Source organism: Podarcis cretensis (genome assembly GCF_951804945.1).
Source record: "Podarcis cretensis genome assembly, chromosome: 4".
NCBI lineage: Eukaryota > Metazoa > Chordata > Lepidosauria > Squamata > Lacertidae > Podarcis > Podarcis cretensis.
Genome location: NC_137173.1, coordinates 51,600,079 through 51,623,363, shown reverse-complemented (window position 1 = coordinate 51,623,363; position 23,285 = coordinate 51,600,079).

The window sequence follows — 23,285 nt, the reverse complement described above, 5'->3', positions numbered from 1 at the left end:
CTAACAGGAGGGTGCTCCTGACAGTGGGCACAACTACCGAGAAGGTCCTCTGTCTGGTTCCCTGCAACTTCTTCTCGCAGTGAGGGAACTGCCAGAAGGCCCTCAGTGTCTGGGCTGAACAATGCAGGTGGAGATGCTCTTTTGGGTATACAGGGCTGAAGCCGTTTATATGTTCAGATCATCATAATATATGTTCATGTTTTATGCACTCTTAATATTTATGCTCATCTTTCTTCAATGCACATTCTTCTAAATAATGGCCTGTTATTATGAGTTGTTGTTCTAGCACAGTTAACATTGGTGTAAGTCACAATTGGTGACCTTGATCTTTCTAACTGCTAGACAGTTGAGGAAGGGGGGGACTACCCATTTGTTCTCTGGTACAGAGCCACTTCCTTTGTTACCTTAAAGGCCCATACTTAGAGGGCTGTTATCATGAAACTTGTCTGACCTTTCTAGCAAATGAGTCCTTGCTGGATACAGGAATTGGAAGGGTCTTGGATATACAGCCTACTCCCCTTCTCCACTCACAGCACTGTGGAAGGAAATAGTGTGGCAAGAGGTTGATTATTTTTAACAGAATCTGCAATGGATCTTTGGTGAGGTAGACTTCAGTGAATTCAAAGTTCCCTCTCCTGAAATCACTTCAGTATTTCCTTCCATCAGCATCAGAGTATGGTAAAGGAAGAAATCCTTGAGGGCCATAGCTCAGTGATAGAGTAGATACTTTTATGCAGAAAGTCCTTGGTTCAATTCCTGGTATCACCAGGTAGGGCTAGGAGAGACTCCTGTCTGAAGTCTTGGAGAGCCAGTCAGCATGGACAATATGTGATGGACCAATGGTCTGGCTCTGTATTCCAATGTTCCTATCTGACCATGTTCAAAATAATAAGCAATCTAGCTTTACAGCACAAGACAATGACACAGAAAGTCCTTCCTCAGAACCCCACACGGGACAAATCTTCAGTTCATTGTTGTTGTTATTGTTTTACTATGTTCAGTTATAAAACTCTGAGTCACTTCAGAAATATGTTTAACAAGCAGTGACAGAGTGGCTCTCCTTTTGCCTTTTTTCATCGTCCCTCAGAGGTCACTGTTTCAAAACAAGCAGCTTGTAGATAAGAGTCCTGTAAAAAACAACAACAACACAATCCTGCCTTGTCTTGACTATGCATTTCCCTCGTGGCTACTGTGCCTTATCGCCTCTTCTTGTCACATTCTATTGCTTTGTGCATGATATATATTCTAATTGACAGTGAGAAACATGCATTGCAATCTTACTGAAATGGCTGTTTATGGCTGCTGGTGGATGGGAGCCATAACTTGAGGTTGCATCGTTTAGTTGCTGAAGTATGAATAATTTACATTGACCATAATTCCTTTTTATGGGTCCTATTCATTAGGGGAAATTCAGTCAAAAAGCACACTCCTTTTTATGTTATTTGCTTTGAGGTAGGACTAAGCAATCCTTATGTGATTCTGGGCTTTTAGGAAGCCCTTTAATAGTCACCATGGGGTTAGATCCTTAACAAATGGAAGTAAATATAGACTGTAAGAACATGCACAGAGGCACAACATATCTTAAGAGATCTTGAGTTTATAAGGCACCTTGATACTTTAAGCTCCCTTCTTTTTTTACGAAAGTCTTTTACAGCACTTGCAGATAGCCCATAAGGTTCCAGAGCTTGGGGAATGACTGGGGACAGCAAGACAGGTCCAAGAGCAAAATATATAGCCACAGAAGTTGTCTGTTTGCTTATAACATTTCTATCCAGTCCTAGGAGTACATAGGTCTCCCCTGGATCCATTTCTATCCTCAAAACAATCCTGTGAGGTAGGCTTAGGCTGAGATATACCGTAGTAAGTGGCCCAATGATACCCATTGTGGAAGTAGTGAAAGAAATGCAAGAATTGTCTGTCACCCATTTTGTTGCCTGCCGGCTACATGGAACAGTCAGCAGGAACCTGCTTGAGAAACTTTTTGAAAATGTGGAGGTGGGGGAGGAAGAAATGAGAATCCTCCCATTGCTGCTGTGTTGGTTTTGCTGCCTGCAAAACCAGTGGCCACCATTCTCTCACTATAAAAAAAAGGGGGATATCCTAGTTTTTCTGGGACACTTGCAGCATATGATAATAGCCAAGATTAAACAGGATCTGGAAAAGAATAAAGTTTTTCAAAAATCTTTTGTTATAAAAAAATGGCTGGAATGGGTCCATGATGGTGTCCGCTTTTAAATTGAGACTTCAAAATAATGCTATGATGGGAAGCTGGGACACTGACATCTCTCCAGGGTGTAAGATGTGTATATTTATACCTTTGATTTCCTAATGGACACCCTGTCATGTCATTTACAATATGGACGAATCATATGTGAATATTTTATTTTATTTTGTCTTACCTCCAAGGCAACCAGACCAAAGCAGCCCAAAGCTTACTGAATACAGCATTCTAAAAGTGAGGTTTGCATTCTGTCACTTTGTGGCTTATTTACAGGGCGAGGAAGAGGAGAACTCCTGTGTTGCATTCAGGCAGAAAGAATTAACTTTAAGTACAACCAGTCTCCAGGCTTCCTCTGCTAGTAGAACCTAGGGATTTGATTCAGCTCTGTATGGGAGCTGAATAAGGCCAACTGGGGTGATCTGGTGTGGTATGTTGGTCATCTCCTAAATCAAAGCATGATGTCAATTAACACATACACACCAAAACCAATCAGGTATATTTCTAGGTCCATAGGCTTTTCAAGAAGTGAGACTGTCACCTGTGGAGTATTGATGAGCACTAAATTCTTATTTTAATTATGTTAAAGCACAGCAACATAGATTTTTTTTTAAAAAAGTTAAGTTTCCTTTTAATTTTTTTACATCCTTGTTGCTCTGTTTTAACTGCACACACAAAACTCTTCAGAGCTCTTCATTACCTGCAAATAAATCTGCAACATTTTCTTTCACAATCTGTTTTTATACCTTGCTATATGCTAAAGCCGTGGTCCATTAAAACATTAACAAAGTGTCTTTCAAATACCCCTCAATTTTTTTTTCATAAAAAAATAATCTTTATTGATCTATTCAGGTAGCACTTAGTCAATGTACACATTCAAAACAGAAAAAGCTTAATACTTTTAGTTATGTTTAGTCTTTCCCCATTCATGGTTATTTGTCTCGGCTTTTGAAAGGAATTGTACATTTCATCTGCCATTTCTTTCATGCAACACATATTAATTGCAGAATAGAAATGGAAGTATACCGTTGGCACCTTGATCAAATGAACAAAATGTGGATATTTAATAATGCATCTGTAATAATCATTATGCCACTAGAGCCTTTCCCTTTGGGACTGCCCACAATAACTCAATACAGCACTCTTGTGAGCAGACATAATTGCAGATTGCTTGCTGAGCTCTGCCCTGGGCCACATAATCTGTTTGTTTAGAAGCCGCCCTCTGTCTTCTCAGCTGTGATGCAGGAAAGCCTTAATAATACGACTTGAATTTCCTTTATTATGCCTCTCTAATAATTAATATTGCATTAGCACAATGTGGGACTGGCTGCTTATTTAGAACAGTATCTTATCATGCTTTCAGGGGATAAGGCAGCATGCCATTTCAAATGCTCCAGTCAGTGCTTACAACCTGTCACTTTCATTGCCATATTACGATGGCTGCTTGGTATGAGGAAACTTGAGTACATAGTTGTTGCTGTTTTCCATCCTTCTCGCCAGAGAAATGTAAATGTGAAAAGGGAACAGAAATGATTTCAGCCATTATACTTTCTAAAGAAGAACTGGGGATTATGGAACATTTAATGTTTTCCCTCTATAAGTATGCTCCCTCTTTGCGTGTGGGCAAAGAACAGTTTTCGATTAGTGTCTTTGCTGAACTTCTGCACTTTAGATTCGGAGAAGCTTTAGATCTCAGAATCTAAAGCACAGAATCTCAGCTTTAAATATTTTTTAAAAATCCAAATCTGTGTAGAGCTTGTTTTAGGCCATCCACCTGGGCATGACACCCAGATTGGCACAATGAGTCTTGATTCATAAATGGTTCCAGTGTCTAGATTTTCCATATGGTGGAGCAAGGCAGTGTACTTTATGCTCATGCACCTTCTCTTAGGATGCCCAGAACCTCGAGTATGAACTACTGTGGCATATGGAGTTAGATGCCACCCATGTGAACCCCCTGTCCCTTTTTTGCAGCACACAGATTGTGTCAGCTGGGCTTATGTGTAATTGGAGATATAGTGGAAGCCTGAGGCTTGTCCCTTCACACACATCCACTTGTAAGAAACCAGACTGAATTGAAACTGTGATGTCATGCATGCACATTTCCCTGCCACACATAATACATGGAGCTGAAGTGAGGTTGCATCTGATCAGTGGCGTAGCGTGGGTTGTCAGCACCCGGGGCAAGGCAAGTAATTTGCGCCCCCTAACCCGTGGATTTGTGCCCCCTAACCCTAACCCCCAGATGTTGCGCCCGGTGCGGCCGGCCCCCCTGCACCCCCCACGCTACGCCACTGCATCTGATGGCCCTGCCCCCGATATTCTAGGCATTCAGCACTGGTGAAAAAGGGGTCTATGCACATCTAACAGACTACCCCATTCATGCTAATACACTAACCTCCACAGTTGATTACTTCATGCTTCCTGGTTACATAATTTAAACTGACAGACAAGGATGCCAGCGAATCAGTCATGTATGAAGTCTGTCAGCTTGTTGATTCTTTACTTCATCTCTCTTGCCTGTGACGACTCCTCCTGTTCTTATTTACTATGTAATTTTTCATATTTATATTGTAATTTTTTGTTGAGAACCGCCCTGAGACCTGAGGATGAAAGGCGGTATACAAATTTAATTAATATAAATAAATGTTTGTGGGGAACTTAGATGACGATGCATAAAAGCAAGTGTCATGGCACAATTTCAGGGCATTTCCTTGCCACATTGCAAAAAGTCCAGTCTTTGAGGGCAATTGGCTTTTTGCACAACACCTCCCAATTTAATTGTGCCATCTGAATTTGCCAATATGTGATTGAATCCCAACCACAATTAGCAACAGCCCTGGGAGTGCCCTATGTTTTTCTTAATTCCTGCCAGACTTTATAAATCACAAGGAGAATAAGTTGTCAGGGTACTGCTTTGCGCTAATCCTGCTTTATGTCCTAGCATCCCAGTTAACTGCCAGTTTTCATGATCCCCCTCCTTTCATATTTAGCTAACACTGCCCCATATGCAGATACATATGCCTCCACTATCTATGTCATTTATGTTTTCCCAGTGTTTTTCAAGTTGGGATTTTTAAAAGTAAGCATCTTTGTTATTTTTGCATATTGCTATGCACATATGACAATCACTCCTAAAAGCCAAACTTGTAAATGTAGATTCACGAAATACTAAATATGCACAGGATATAGAGTTGGTAATATTTTATTAATGGCCATGAGATAAAACATCATTCTACTGACTGGTGGATACAAATGATGCTGACCACATGATGCTGCCCTTGAAAGTACTTTTTAATGTTTCTTCTGCCTTCGGGTTATAACAATTGAAAGAACATTGGTGGGGGGAGGGGGGCATGGGTATTTTGTCTTTTGCCTGTTTAAGCTGGGTCTGACTGAATCAGGAATACAGCTTGTGAAGCTGTGAATAAAGGGAAGGTCATCTCTCAGAGGAAGCGGTAAGAAGATAGCCAAGATCTTTGTAAAAAACAAAACGAACAGAAAACCCAGATAATGAAAACCTAGTTCATACTAGCATTAAGATAAAAGATTTGGCCAGGATTCAATGTTTTTGGGTCACCAGTGCAAGGGCTTTTGCTCTAGCATAAGGACAAATAAAGGTTGTGAAATATGAAATGCAGCACAACTGTTGCGCTAATGGGACCTTGTGCAACAGGAAGTACTGGGACCACAGAAGCAAGCTGTTGGACAACTGGTGATGAGAACCACAGTGGCTTCCTGTGGTTTCTCTTGCGCATAGTCATCCACTAGTGCAACTAATACACTGCTAAGCAATTTTAAATTAGTGTGACTTTGAATTCTTCCCTTTGTTTTCAATCTCTGGTTGTCCATATTTTCCAAAGCATTAATAGATATTATTTGGTCAGGTGCAAGACAATAGGCTTCTACTGTAGTCCTTGCTCAATTGTTATTGACATCCATCTATCTCAAGAGACAGTGGAGTGTGCCCCCAGGGTCAAGTCAAATTGCTGCATTAGCAGCACCAAAGTGGGGCACAAGCCTGGGCATTATGTATGGAAGGTCTGAACTGCCCAGATGACAAGACACATCAGTCTTGCTGATGTGGTACAAAGGAAAGCAGAGTAATATGTTGGGCACCAGCCTGGCTGCAAGAGTTGCTGGAAGGAGGTGTACAAGGCGCCATCCAACCATCTTGGGGACACCAATCCAGATTTGTTTATTCTTTATCCTTTTTTTCTCCCAGAGATATCCTGCAAGGCAGCTGGGGTTTAGGATCAGAGTTTTCCTTCTCCTGGATGAGCTGCTTTCTCAGGTTGACCAAGCCATCTGCCCCTCACTTTCCTTTACAGCATGTGCAGAAACTGCCTCCTTGACTGTTGGACCCACCATTGGTCTCATCCGCTCAATCCACTGGAGATCTCTTCTCATGCAGGGAAAGCCCCTAACTCACTGAGACTTTGAGACCCAGAGGCTACCCTCACCTGGTTTAGCCAGCCAGTTGAAGCCATTTCTAGGGTTTGGCCATTTTTGCATGCTGACAGCTTCCCGGAAATCTGAGAACAGGGTGTGGCCCAAAGGCGGACAAACTACCTTAGAAGGATGACAATGTATCTCCCTCCCCAAATACCTCCTATGATTTAACAAATCACATAGTCAAATAGTCTTCTCTTTAAGACCAAGATGCAGATAGTAAACACAATAAGCAAAACTGAATGGTCTACTGTTTAAATAGCAGGTGTGAGGGGATTTTTGGAAATGTAAGTGAAAATTTAATTTCTGCTTCTGTTTTGTGTGTGATCCTGATTGATGCTAAGCACATCAGTTAGTTACAATGGCTTTAAGTTTGTCTGAAAAAGTAGGACAAAAAACATTTATTTTGACATAACCTTTGGCACTCAGAGAATGCCTTTTTGAAATGACATTGTAAATGCACAGATAAGTTGCATAAACAAGAAAATGTTTTTCACATGTTTCCAGAGATGGAATTACAAACCACCTACAAGATCATTTCGGAAAGCCCACCTGGAGGCACACCAAAAATAGACCTGTAACTGGCCATTCTGCTCCTCCACCTTTGTGGAGAAGTAAAATATTAAGTTGTGTAAAGCTAGATACTGTCTTACCCTGAAGTAAAACTATACATATAAAGCTGCTCACCTGCTGACTCACTCAGAGGGCAGGTATTAAAATTATTACTATTTCTCTAACTTATAGAAATATGAAAATTGGCATTCACATGGTGCAAGATACTAGGATGACTTATTATGTGTAATGGTAAAAAAGGGAATATCTATAAACCAGCCTTGAAACCTATGTGTGCATACGATTGCTGTGTTAAACTGATATTCCAACAGAGCTGGGTAGACCCCTTTAGCACAAAATCAGTGTGACACACATTTTCCCATCTCTTCAATAGAAGCCCCATCCCTGCTGGTGCACAAAGGACTGCTGATGCTGGTCCTCTACCATCAGTGCTTGGATGATGGAGAGAGAGAAATGCTTCTTAGATGTATGTCAAGAGTAGATCAGGGGCTGCATTGAAACCAAGCCCTCTCATTCAAATCAACACCTCAGTGGAGAAAACTGTTCCTGCTACATAAAGTGGTATACTTCATTTCCCTACATCCATGCACACACAAACAACTTCATTGAGTTAGCTTCTTTTGGACATACAACAAATAGATCTTCCAGTAGAATAGTCATCAAAATAACCACAATAATTTCCAAGGTAAACTTCTGCTTTGGAACCAAACAGGTTTTTAAAATGACTTGGAGCCAATTAGAGATTTTTGTCAAACAAATGTTCAATATATTTATTTTAAGAAGTATGAAGCTCTAAAGTTAATACCAAAATAAGATCAATAGAAAGTATTTTTGGATTTAGGACATGTGGCATCCTTCCAAATAGTTTTGCTGTCAGAGAGAGAATAATATTTGCAAATTCTTCTCAAGTGTACACTTAAAGTAATTCATTTGTTAGAACTGTCCATAAACTGCCCGTAGGCTTTACTTGTGAACTACAAATTCTAAATCAGTCCAAAGCGTCATCGCCCAGATACTGATTTTTGTGTGAACTACAATGGCTGTTTACCCAGTCATGGGGTGAGCGGCTGTTGCAGCTCATTGTGGCAGGTTCAGATACCAAGGGAGCAATGCTGGGGCTAGGCGGACAGCAGCTGGGGAACCCCCAGGCCGGCAGCTTGGATTGGCAGGCTTTCCTACCATCCAACTATTTGAATCCTGGCTCATCCGGCTGGGGTGAGTGGGCGGGGCTTGGGAGTGGACTGGTGCAGGCTTCACTCTGGTCTGCCCCCAGCCTGTAGACTAGAGTTGAAAGGTAAGCACCCCCTCTACATGCCCTATATGCCTTTCCCATTTTTGCCAGTGCCAATTCATCTTCGTATGCCATCCTTTTCTGTAGATGTTCTGCACATACTAAATCCAGCATCACAAGGCTCTTGAAGGGAAAGGAGAGGCAATGACTCTCTGCACAGAAACATGAAGAATTTCTGTAGCTAGAGTTGGTAAGGACTTTATGGAGAGAGATGATGCAGCAAAGCTCTTCCATCTACCTTTCTCTGGGAAAATGCAGGATCTTTAATAAACATTATTTAAGATACTGACTTCCGATCCATGCTTATGTTTGGTCTCACCAGGTTTAAATTCCCCTAAATGGGCATTTAGAAAGAAAAGGGTATTGAAATCCTCTGCAAATCATCCTGGTGGAACAAGAAAATTATTGCTGGTGACAACCTTGGCTCAAAATGTTAACTTACCTGTTCTTCAGACCACTATGATTGCATTGCCTTAATGTTCTGACAATCAAATAGAACTAGGCCTTCAATTACTTCCATGCACCATTAAACATAAATTAAAAGCTTGATTTTTCCACGTTGCTTAAAAGTACATTGAATGCCTTTGGCAATAGAAGGGTAGGGAGATTGTTAACAATATTTGATGTGAACCTGCTAGACATCATCAGTGGCAGGACTTGAATTTGAGAGTGGGGAGGATCTGGAGCCTTAATAAAATCCACTAGCCTCTTCTCCATACCCCCCCCCCAAATTTAGCAAAACCATGCCTCCCTTGTCACCCTTAGAAAAGAGCTGCCATAAAAAATCAGAACACAAATATGTGGGCTGTACATTATCCTGTGATTGAAACATTGTACTGTTGGTCACTAAGGATATATATCTTTTTCGTAGCACAAAATAGAGAATTATACCCAAATGGGTGGTGAAGGGCTGCTGTTTTGCTTTTTAACTAGGGTTTTGTGGCTTTTTTGTCTTGTAACACTTTCCCCATTTATTAAAAAAAATTTTTTTTTTTTTACTGCAAATGCCATAACAAGGCCTGTTCAATAGGCGGATAGAAAGCCAACATAACCTGTCAAGCTGAGAGGACAAAGACAGTCAACACCGTCTTGCTGCCCTGTCTAGCTCCAGAACACAATGATCCAAAACAACGAAAGCAGTCTCTGTGCCAACCCCCCCGTCTCCTATATCTCAGTGCCAACTCATCACAAGCCTCTTGGAGGAATGGCTGGTGTGGTGAGTTAGAGCCACAGATCATCTGCCTCACCCAGAACCAGCAATGCTACAGCTTAACAGGGAAGAGCTAAGGGAAGGCAGGGTGGTGATGAGGTCAGAGTTAGCACATTGGACACTACTGGATTTCAGTCCAGCAAACTGTGTATTCCTTGTGCCATGGCACATACCGGTATATGGAATTTCCAGTGTAGCAAAGATCCCGGTGGGAGGAAAGTGTTTCAGAAACAGAAACAGAAATGTCTGGCAACTGGTTCAAAGGTAAGAATGACTAGGTAGACCGTTTGCCTGCACCCCCCCTCCTAATCAGTTGACAATGGGGGGAGGGGGGCAGGTACCACATATGATTAATGTAACAATGGGAAGGACCATAGCTCAGCGATGGGGCATATGCAGGTCCCAAGTTCAATCGATAGCATCTCCAGTATTTTTAAAAAGAAGGATCAGGTAGAAAGACCTTTGTGTCACAGGCTGCAGAACTTCTGTTGATCAGCATAGGCAATACTTGCCTTCATGGGTGTGACCTGGTATCAAACAGCTTCTTAAGCTCTATGACAGAGGGAGAAGTTAAAAAGAAGATGGTGAACCAATGGCCCTCCAGATGTTTATGAACTACAACTCCCATCACCCCTGAATATTGACAATGGCAGCTGGGTCTTATGGGAGTTGGAGTCCAGTAACACTTGAAGGGTCACAGGCTCCTGACCTCTTGGTTAAAAGTGGTAATAAATCTTTCTGAGTTTGCATTCAGCTAAACGTCTCTTGTTAACCTTAATAACTTTGAACTGACTTTTATATTTTTAAGACCAGGAGACCTACTTTCACGTAGGGAAAAAAATATCAAAGGAAACTTTTGCCATCTGCAGTCCCAGTTTGATAGCTGCTAATAGCAGGCATTTGAGCACATAGAAACAGTTTCTTTAATTCTCACCAACTTTATAGTATGCATTTCGTAATTCCTTGGTCTAGCAGCTATGACTGGAATGACTGCTTAATTGCCTTACGGAAAATATGAAGTCTGGCCTTCTGTTTCAGAAGCAAAGACTAAAATAAAATTGTCTCTGAGCTCTTAAAAATTATGAGATAGTCAATGTAACACTCTGAAGTCTTAAGCAAATATCTGCCAAGATCACAAAAGCTCCTCATTAAAATATATGGAATTATTGTTATTGACTTGTGGCTGTGGAAAGTATTCACTCTGCCGCATCGGCAGGTAATAATGAAACCATTAAAGCAAACTTTGTAGTCAGAACTTAGCACTAAATATTTCTTAAGTGTTTGTTCTCAGGAGTAACTAGGATCTGTGTTTCAGTTTGGAAATATAAATTGATCTTGAAAAAAGAAATCAGATGCTATTTCCTTTGTCATGCATCCCCCAAGGGAGATGCTGCTGCCTTCTCTTTATGGGCTATTTTCTAGATTACCATATGTTTGCTCCCTTCTATGACACAACTTGCTTGGTTGCCTGACCAGATGTCAGATAGCCAGATGTGTGTATAATTTCAGAGGGCAATGACATTCACGTAGCTTATCTATAATACAGTTACACATGTTTATTTACAAGTATACCCAGTAGTATAATACAATAGCGCATGCTTACTTGCACACTTGTGTACTTACACATAAGGACTGATACCTGTCATTGATAGAAATAAAACATCCAATTAACTCATGCAATAATTTCCTTAAATCTAGCAATAAGTTTTATCTATTCTCTGTGTAAAACTGCCAATGCATGTCAGACACAGCATTTTCAATCCTGCTAGGACATAAACATAATCCAAAGGGATACCCTGAAATCTTTATTGGAGTTGAACAGAAGGTAAAACACTGAACCTAGATAATGGGAAAGTATGCCTTTATTTAGGAAGATTTAATGCTTCTGAATGTTTTGTCACTTTAATTCCTCAATTGGGATTCACACCTATTAAAAATGGAGAACAGGTTTTCTTTGCTAGAGAGTGCATACTTTGATATCTAGCTCTCTGAAACAATAAACACATGGGCTGGTTAGCTCACACTGTCCTTCCTCCTAAGCAGTGGTCCAGTTGGAGTGGTTTCCAGGGCCCAAGTCTGGACCCCCCACAGCCAAGGGGACCTCAAATACCTGCCCACCAGATACAATGGCACTGGTACATAATGGGGGGGGGGCTTGTGGTGAGCAGTGTGTTGCTTAGAATTTTAGAGCTAGAGTTGATCAACATATTGGTTGATAAGCAAAATGAATTGATATTACCTTTCACAACTTACCAAGCTTGCTCTGTGGTTATAGGGTTCAGTCTTCTTTCTGAATAGCTACAGTGTACTGATGATCCCAAAGCAAACATCCCAAATTGTTTATTTTATTTGCTAAATTTGTATATCACCCCACATCCAAAGATCACATGGTGGTTCATGACATAAACATGCTACATGAGAACACAAAATACAAAAAAAACCCAACCCCAATATATTATCTAAAGCTAGACAACATTTTCCTTAAGCACCCTTAATGAATCAAAATGGAATGAGTAAGTGAAATGTGTGGTATTATTGTAAAATCTTAAACTCAATTTAGTGCAAGCTCACAGAAGAAATTCTTCCTCAAAGAAATGCTGCATGACATTGAAAAATGGAAATTACTAAAATAATCTTAAAAGCTGCAATCTCAGAGTATTAAGTTTATGCAAGGGGATGAAAGAAGATGATCCATGTAATGGCTTCCCTGCCCTGCTGGAATCTTTCCCTGAGAAAATTGAATCCACTGTTGCAAAGAGCTGGAGTCTTTTCTGTTTTGTTTAAATCTGTATCCTCTAAAGTACCAGTCATCACCTAAAATCGGCTTTCATAGACTCTAGTTAAAGGTTTTGCTTTGCAAGACAGTCTACTTTATGTTCAAGCTCTCAAGAGAGCAAACAGGCCTCATGCTCCTCCTTTTTAGGAAAACAAAATGCATGTATTTTTCTCCTAATTTATATCCCAAACAACACAGACCAGAAACTGAAATGTCAAATATAAGCCTCTTGATTTCATTAGATTAACAATCACCTTTCGTTTATTTCAAATATGCACTAAAGGCTGTTTCTTGTTGCTGTTGGAATCAGATGAGCCTTCCCGACTGAGGGAGACAGCCAGCAACACTCCTGCAGATGATTGGAGCTGGAAAGGAAGGGTTCAGGAGGTCCCCAAGGTCCCTTGAACCTGGCTCAGTAGTAAATGGGCAGCCAATGCAGACAATGTAACAATGGAGCTGCAGGTTAGCAGCATTCTGTCTCCAGACAAGCTCCAAGGGCAGCTTCAAAGATTGCATGGTAGTAGTCCAGCCTCAGGGTTACCAGCACCTGGACTACAGTGGTCAGGCTGCACCTGTCCAGGAACAGCTATAGCTGGCAAGCCAGACAAAGCCAGTAAAAGGCATGCCATTGGCCTCTACTGAAAAAGAAGTATCCAGGAATACTCCCAAGCTCCATACTTGCTCCTTCAGAGGAGTGTGACCCTGTCCAAAACAGGCTAATTTCCCAGACATGGGAGTGACCAACCCAAAGAGCCCCCGTTTCCCCAGGATTCAAACACAGTTTATTGTCCCTCATCCAATCCACCACTGCATTCGGACACCAGGTTGGCTTTATGCTTATGTTGATCAGACTCAGCTATTTGTCTTACAATGAACAAAAATTATTTTGTAAAAAAAAAAAAAACCCACTTTCCCAATCTATAATCATTATTACACTACATTAGTTATCTGTGATGGTGGGCTGCGCTCAGCATTGGTGATGTCACAGAACTGTGGCAGTTTAAATAATAAAAACAGTGGTTTGTTGATCCAGAGGTTTGGTTTTCTATTGCACAGAAGTTGAGTGCTCAAGAAAGTCTAGTGTAGGAGAGCGTTGTGACACTTAGTCCATTGACATGAAGGTGGCCCATGTTTGCTGAATAATCTTTTCCCCCAATGTTTATTAATGTTTTCAAGATACATTCAAGATACCATCAGAAGGAATTAGTTGATCAATCAGGAAGAATTAGTTGGCCAATATAGTTCCCAACACAAAATTGATTCATTGGAAAAATCCATACTCAGCCAATACTCTTTAGGAAAATTAGGTTTTCATGGATCACTTTGAGATGCATTTATTCCAGTTCATTGTCCAACACATACTGGTAAAAATCAATTCCCAAATACTGTTATTGGAGAATAGCCTTGCCCAGATGTCATAAATCACTATGTGTGTGTGAGCATGCAGAAAATATAATAAAAATGGCTTTTAAAAGGCCAGTTAAAAACCACAGAATGTGAATTTGAAAAACAATACAAAATGGACATCCAGAGCCTATTCATCCTATTCGTCCATCTTGGAAAAGCTTGTCAGAACAAAAATGTCTTCAGTTGTTTCCAGAATGTGCAAATAGTAAATTAGGAAAGTTGGGGCCATTACTGTCACATCTCCTAACTTCCCACTGGTCATAGGAGTCAACTCCTAGGGACTGAGGGGGCTTTGCCCCCCCCCATAAAATCTTTGATGGGCATTTCCATTAAAGTGTGTGCCTGCACCACATTATGTCAGCGATTATGTGGGGTGGGGCTTACCTGCTCCCCACCCCCAGTATTCAGGTTGGCACCTCTGCCACTGTTTGCACTTTGGGGGGAGTCAGAAGCAGGGAGCCTGCTCTACACACTTGGGTTCCCCACCACAATAAAGTGGTACCGTGGTTTCCAAACATCTCCACTGACGAACATTTCAATTTTCGAACGCCATAAACCCGGAAGTAAATGCTTCAGTTTTCGAACACGCCTCGGAAGTCGAACATGCCACGTGGCTTCCACTGAGTGCAAGATCCTGAGGCCTGGCTGTTGGCTATTGAGTTTTCAGTTTTCGAACGTTTAAGAACTTGAACAGTCTTCCAGAATGGATTACGTTTGAAAACTGAGGTACCACTGTAATTTGGAATTGTGTGCAATGCAGATTCCAAGTCATCAGAGGGCGCTGTGGATGACAGGCAGCCTCCCCTCTTCAGTGTGTGGGCAGTGGGAAGATGGGGGCAGCAGCCATGACCCACTTTCCACTTCACACAGTTGTAATCTTGTGATTTAGGACCCTTGAATAGGGCAGAAGTGATAGATGTGAGAGAACAATAAAGGCAGGGGAAGAGAAGAGAGAGAGAATACACAGAAAGGTTGCCTGGATTTGGACATCTGGCCAAATAGACTGAATAATTAAAACCATTATTATTGTAGCAATCCTCATTGGAGTCATATGGAAAACTCTGCCTTTCATAATCCATTGTGCAAACCTATAAGGAGTATTAACCCGTGTTTTATGGGGGGCTGGGAAATATATATCATGCAACCATTCCACTCCCACAGTTATCTTGCTTTATGGTCTTGGGCTGAGAGATAAAACATACAGTCCAAGAAACCATGTTTTTCTGTTCCAAACAGTAAGCAATCTTTCGGTAGAAGCATTTTCTAGTCCATTTGATAATAGGATAGAAGCAGAGTTCTTCCAATAATCATTTTAGCGGAAAGATTTCATGCTAGCAAGTGAGATTTTCAACTTGCTTTAGTTTATGGAAGGTAACTGTAGAGCACTTCAAATAGATTACATGGATGTAGTCCTACTAAGTCTGTTTATTCAAAAGCAAGACCTACTGAATTCAACAGGACTTACTCCCTGGTAAATGTATTTTGTATCACAGCCAAGTCGCTGGCTTTTCCAGTTAAAGCAACACACAAATTCCCCCCACCCTGCCATGATTAGCATTTTCCTGACATACCTGTTGTTTCTATGTGTAAAAAAGCATTACCGCTAGTCATCTGACAGACTTAATAATGCCCTGTGGTTGCTTAGGCAATGTGTTCTTATACAGTGGACCTCAAGTTACATACGCTTCAGGTTACAGACTCCGCTAACCCAGAAATATTACCTCGGGTTAAGAACTTTGCTTCAGGATGAGAACAGAAATCATGCTTCAGCGGCGCTGCAGCAGCAGGAGGCCCCATTAGCTAAAGTGGTGCTTCAGGTTAAGAACAGTTTCAGGTTAAGAACTGACCTCCAGAACGAATTAAGTACTTAACCCGAGGTACCACTGTATTCTTGAAAGTTTTTACATTTCCAAGATAATCGGTGCCAAACTAAATGTGATATGAAATTCTGCATTTCTGATGGTTTGGGTTTTGAGAGAGGGGAGTTGGATGAGTTCCTGAAAAATAGCCCTAGAAGGCTGCATTTCAATGTGAAAGAATTGTAGGAGGGGAATTGCTTAATTCTTTCCCTTCTGGCCATTTGGTAAAACTGCCTCCTCTCAGCTGATTTCTCAGCAATGGGGAAAAGGTATGGAGATGACAGATCACAGAGAATCTAGAGTGCAAGGACTCAGCTACACAGCTGCAAATAAAACGTTTTAAATGTGTTGTAAAGTGCAATATACAAATGTGGCACAAGGTGGCGACAATGAGCTATGCAAAATTCAATGTATTTTTCAAAACATTTTTTAAAAAAAGCATTTTCACAGCATTTTTTATATTTGTGTAGATGCCACCCAAGAGATAAATGTAGATCAATCTCCAAATGGAGAAATGGAGATTGAAGCCATATGAACAAGTAAAAGAATATGTATTAGATTGGTTGCACTATTATCAGATAAATGATATGTTTAAAAAAGATGTGAAAGAAAAGGGTTATATAGAGAAAGAGTCAAAATTCCAAACAGAAATAGTAAATAATGATTGTAAGATAATCTCAAAAATGTACAAAATGTTATTGGAATGGTATACGATGGACGAGGAAGTTAAGTCGGTAATGATTCATTGGGCCAGAGATTTTGGGTACAATATATATCTTGAAGATTGGGTCAAAGTATGGAATGATAACTTGAAGTTTACTGCATGTATTATACTCAAGGAAAATGTTATGAAAATGGTATACAGATGGTATATTACACCGGTTAAATTAGCAAAAATGTTTAAAACTTGTTATAAGTGTTGGAAATGTAAAGAGAAAGAAGGAACCTTTATTCATATGTGGTGGGAATGTAAGAAGAAAGTGAAGGGGTTCTGGGAGATGATATACAATGAGTTAAAGAAGATGTTGAAATAAAGAAACCAGAAACCTTCCTTTTAGGAATAACAAGAAATGAAATAAATAAAAAGGACTGTAAACTTTTTCAGTATGCAATAATAGCAGCGAGAATATTGATGGCCCAAAAATGGAAGCAGGAAGAACTACCGACTCTGGAGGAATGGAGAATGAAGCTAATGGATTATGCAGAACTGGACAAGTTAACTGGGAAAATTAGATATCAATGAGATCACAAGTTCATTGAGGACTGGGAAAAATTTTCAAAATATTTGAAGAGTGTATGTGATGAGCAAACAACACTAGTGGGTTTTAAAGAAGCTTTGTGAAAAAATAAGAAATATTGCAAGAATGCAAATAAGGCTATACAGGTATTTTTAAAAGGCGATACTAAATTTGAGGAATGCGTAGACAAAAATTTAAATACGGATGATTGTCAGAGAAGCTGAGGGAAGTTCAAAAGATGAAAATATGTTATTTGGGAAATTGTTTAATTGGAGATATTTGTGTAAAATTTAATAAAAATCTATTCAAAAAAAAAGGAGATAAATGTAGATCTCTTTTTTGTGTGGCATCTTTCCATGGCAACAGGGAAAAGGTTATTGCTCTTATATTTGGCAGCAATAATTTCAGGCCCAGAAACCCTAACTAAACATCACTTATAGTATATCTCAATGTGGGGAAATAAGTCAGGGAAACCTTGCAAGTCACCTTTGCAGCCAAAAAAAATCAATAGTAAGACACCAAGATTAATGACTGTACTTAATCAGACAAAAATAAAATATATGAAATTCAGAAAACAATTCAAGCATTGACCTTTAGAATCTCACAGTTTTAAGAAGTTCTAGGTAGTTGTCCCCATGTTCACATAACATTTGCACATATTTTGATTCACACACAGGAATTAACATGCAAGGGTGCAGTTGTGTGTTTTAAATGTGCGGGGAGAGATAGGCCTGAGGCAACAGAGACATATTTAACAGATCTTGACCTTGGCATAGGACGTGAACATTTGGTTTTAACAGGAGCAAAAAACGGACTCCATGTGGCCAAAACAGTAAGGAAAAGCTTATGGCTGGGATGGGAAGAAATTGGATTCCATTTGCATTTAAAGGTGAGCATACCTAATTCACACTTTGCAAAAGCCTATGTGAACCAAAACACAGCCATCTTTCAAAATTTATGCTTCAACAAATTTTGCGGTGCAGTTCTGCAGCCACATAAGATACAAAGATGAATTGTTTTAGGGGAATTTGCTGGAATCATTAGCAGCAGTCCTGCTGGCATGCAGAAAGACCGAGGGCCCGCCCCCTAAACTGTCTTACTTGGGGATCAAACTTGACATGGTGGCCCAAACCTCCTGGTTCATGGTGCTTGGTAGCTTTGCCCTTCATACAGTTTCCCATGTGGGTGTTTCCAATGAAAATTCACACTTCGGTTCTCCAATTTAAATGACCGATCTTCTCTGAACCTTCTCCTAATGCTTCCTCAATAACACCTTCCCCCGCTCACCAAACCAGTGAGTTTTCTGACCATACCATTAGTCATACAACACAATTCTGCAGTAATTTTTATCCCACCACTGAGAATTTGTGTGGGTTTTTGTTTTGTTTTTAATTAAAGGTTTCATTAATATTAATGAAGGACACTGCACCAGGATTTTTGCCCTCAGGAAGACAAACTGACTATAAACGTTAACACAAGTGACCATTTATTGCAAACAGCGGTGTGGCTTTCCAATTACTTTCTGCTTCCTTTTGTTTGCTTATCCGTGGATTTATTTAACCAGCTAGTTGGAAATAAGTCTCTGCAAATAACTATTTCATTTTACTTTATCAAAATGATACATATATTTAATATTAATAGACCTCCCTTTTCATTTATTTGGCTGTTTGAAAGACAATGTGTGTCTTTCCTATCCATAAGTAAGTAGGCAAACTATTTCTGTCTTTTATACTGCAATCCTCTATAGTTACTCCCTCTGAAATCAATTAGACTTAAGGGCTCTGATTCCAAGACATCCTTAGTAGGAATGCACAGATTTCAACACACATAAGGAAACTTTTTAAAAAACTTTCATTCCCAAACTAGAAGCTATCTCCTCTGTACACAGTGCATGAGGCTTTCCCCCCTTTTTCTTAAGGCCCCTGGAGATTTGGGGTGGATATAACTACACTTCAGAAATGACTATAGACAGCCCTGGTGGGTACCTGGAATTTGCCACACACTTATCTAGCTCATGTTCACTGTGTCACAGTGCTACAAGCAATTAGGTTCCATTAGCACAGGGATAGGGAACCTGTGGCCTCCTAGATGTTGTTGGACTCCAACTCCCATTAATCCCAGCCAGAATAACCAATGGTCAAAGATGGCGCCTAACAACATCTATAGGGCCACTGCTTCCTCATCCCAGAACAAACACAGAAATGAGAGTTTAGTGTGCATAACAAACAATCCTGCAGCATATTAGAGGCAATGGTTGCCTCCCCCCCCCCCAAAAAAAAAAAAATACATGCATGACAAAACCGTGTGCCATTAGGGAAATTCACACAAAAATGCAAGCTGACTTTCATGTGGAGTTTTCAAAAGAAATGGGGGCAAATTGATACAGAAATGGGGCAAATTGTACATAAGATTGGAAAAAGGAAAAACACAAACCATGGCTGCTACTTTAACTTCCTTCTTCTTGCTGTGCCCTTTCCTATTACTTCTGTTTTTGTACAGCACTGAACAACAACTGATATGGGCCCTACCCCTAGTTTCACTGCATTTCTGCCATTTAAAAGACAGCAGAAAATCTGCTAATACTCTCTCCTCCTTTTAGCAGGCTCTAGCAGTGAAAATGCAATTTGGATACAGTCATTCAGTTCTGGCCTCATGCAGCTCTTAAAATGTATGAGACTTAATACTTTGGCAGGGGATGGGGGGGAGTGGTAGGAGAAAGTCTCCTGCTGCTATCTAACTTGAAAATGTGGCTGCAAGTTTTCCAAATAATAAAACCGTTACCAGCAGTCATGTCTCAGGTGATCGTGCTCAGTAGGCAATGAAGGCAGCACTCAGTTTGTTGATATTGTTACAAGCAATCTCAGTCTCTGAGCACTGCGAGATTCCAGGGGACCAGGAGCTCACCCATGTTTCCTTTGGAAATGAGGCACAGCAGAGCCTGTGGTGTCTTTCTGATATATGGTTTATTTACACATATATACAACATGAGCCTATGATGGAGGGTCTCACAGCATTGACACCCAAAGAAGTTCTTGCTTCTTCCATCATAGCAGCATTGGGTTTAAAAAGTCACCAGCCATGGCTCAGCCTCTCTCCAACTTGCTGCATTTTACAGACACTAAACAGGATATACCAAGAGCTCTGGCCAAAAGTTTCAATACAAGGAATAATTCCTACTCGAGAGTAGAGAAGAAAAACGTGTATGTTCTGCTAAGAATACCAGTGTTAAACTAATAGTAAATTTAAACACGACGTATAAGTGTGATAGTTTTAAAATAATATTAAATTTAAACACAACGTTTAAGTACAGAAATAGTGTAGTTTCAAATATGCAATGATATAGTATAAAGGTACATAAATACCAGTACACAACAATAGTTTTATACAAGTCTCAATGGCAGTCAAAAAGAGTCCATATTATATAAAGTCAGAATGAAGAGTCAAATAGGGCCAAAAAGACGTATCCGTAGTATGAATCAGATGTACGACTCAGTAGTGGTGACCAGGGCAGTCAAAAAGAGTTCACCCAGGGTTCATGTTTCCTTTGGAAGCTCACCCAGGGTTCATGTTTCCTTTGGAAGTGAGGCACAGCAGAGCCTGTGATGTCTTTCTGATATATGGTTTATTTACACATATATACAACATGAGCCTATGATGGAGGGTCTCACAGCATTGACACCCAAAGAAGTTCTTGCTTCTTCCATCATAGCAGCATTGGGTTTAAAAAGTCACCAGCCATGGCTCAGCCTCTCTCCAACTTGCTGCATTTTACAGACTGCAACTATTTTCCTCCAGCCCATATCATCCCCAACTGCAATCCTAAACTCTCCACTCTGTTTTAGTTCTGCTATCTCAGAGCTCAGGGATGAGCTCCACCCATTTGCCAGCTGGCACAGAGTCTGATGGCCCATTCCCCTGTCTTTGTTCTCTGTTAATGGGATGGCCCATCTCTCAGGCATCTCCTGAACACAGGAAGTTGAGTCCAGTTATTAAGATACATACATCTGACTTCCAGTTTAATTTTCCAAGCATTGATTAAATTCTAACACTTACTAAATCCAGGAATTATGTGTGTCACTTTGGCACCCACAAACTCATAATAATATGAAGTTTGGAATGTAAGGTAATTTATCTCCTGCATCACATGATGCTCCTCCTTAAATGGAACGCTCTGTCACAAGAGACTAGGGCCCTGCGGGACCTGACATCTTTCCGCAGGGCCTGCAAGACAGAGCTGTTCCACCAGGCCTTTGATCAGGGTGCAGCCTGATTCCCTCCTCTGGCAATCTGCACAGAATTTTGCTTAACGGTTGCCATCAATTTGATTTTAATTAATTTTTATAATGAAATGTTTTTAGAATGTTGGATTATTTGATTGTTGTTAGCTGCCCTGAGCCCGGCTTCAGCTGAGGAGGGGAGGATATAAATAAAATTATTATTATTATTATTATTATTATTATTATTATTATTATTAAATCTGTTCATAGGCCTTGGCATTTAACATAGGACATGGTTTAGCCCAAACCATCCCCATCTCCCCATCACCTGATATTACATGACATCAGGCACAAAACAGGTAAAGCCAAGGTCAAAAGCAAGAATTCCTTTTGGAATTCTAGCCTAGGAAGATTTGGGTTTGAATTGCAAAGGAAGTGTCTTTGGAACCCTGGCTTGAATTCTTTTAAATTTAAGCTGAGATTGCAAGGCACTTAGTAGTGCACTTAAAGTGGGCTTGCAGTTCTTCCTAGAGCTTGACAAGTTACAAGTGAGTGGCCCTACTCACCTGTAAAATTGCCCCATGGAGGATTGGTAACTTCTGGGTCTAGCCCTCTGTTGTTGTTTTGTTTTGTTTTAATTTATTACCTGCCTTTCAACCCCAGGAAATCAAAAGAAATAGGGTGGGTCCTGAAAATATACATATTTGGTGTAAAAGATGACAGTAAATAATGCCAATAAAGTACCTGGCCTTGATGCAACTCAAGTTCTGTTACAAGGTACTGATCTTGACTTCATTATAGTTAAGGCTTGGATAAATGATAGTTAATAGTTAAGGCAGTAAAATAAATGATATTCTAAGTAGGATAAACAAAATAAACATAGGAGTAAAATCCTATTAAAGCAATATTAGGTAAAATAATGAAGTTTGGTCTAGAAAGTGTATTTCTTACAGTGATACTCTGACAAAGAAAAAATCAATACAGTAATTTATCTGGAGTCTTATTTTAATTATTTAAGTTGCACAAAGCCCCACTTCTCTTTTAGCTACTAAATAAAATGTGTTCAGAAGGCAACGAAACCAAACAAAAAATCCCAGTATAAGTGGGACTGAATTTTGTTGATTTAATATTGCTATCCAAAGATGTGTTCTGTTGCCTTCTTATATCTTTCTGGTCACAGGACATTTTATTCCATTTTTACTTCACATGTTCCACATACTCCCTAGAGAACCTTTCCCCCTTAAGGGGGAAGCCAAATCCTCATAGGATGTGAATGCTCTGCAATCCCTCCATCTAGGTTGGTTAGCATCTATCTTTCTCAGGAGACCCTGGAAGAGTGCACCTTCTGGCAGTCCATCCATCTAGGTGCAGGTTGCTTTGATATGTAAATAAAGCCAATATAGAGTACCTTTCCAAAGCTCTTGCCAGGAATCCAAACTCAAACCCTGGTGTCTCCACCCCCATCACTCAGCCTGGACACTGAGGCCCTACTCTGAGGGCCTTCTGTTGGTTCCCTCACTGCCAGACTCGAAGTTACAGAGAACCAGGCAGAGGGCCTTCTAGGTAGTGGCACCCTCCCTGTGATAACACAATCCTTTCAGATGTCAAGGAGATAAAGAACTATACAACTTTTAGAAGACATCTGAAAGCAGCCCTGTTTCGGGAAGTTTTAAATATTTGATGCTTTATTATGTTTTATATATGCTGTAAGCTATCCAGCGGGTAGGGACGCGGGCGACGCTGTGGGTAAAACCTCAGCGCCAAGGACTTGACGATCACATGGTCGGCGGTTCGAATCCCCGCAGCGGGGTGCGCTCCCGTCGTTCGGTCCCAGCGCCTGCCAACCTAGCAGTTCGAAAGCACCCCCGGGTGCAAGTAGATAAATAGGGACCGCTTACCAGCAAGAAGGTAAATGGCGTTCCGTGTGCTGCGCTGGCTTGCCAGATGCAGCTTGTCACGCTGGCCACGTGACCCGGAAGTGTCTGCGGACAGCGCTGGCTCCCGGCCTATAGAGTGAGATGAGCGCACAACCCTAGAGTCTGTC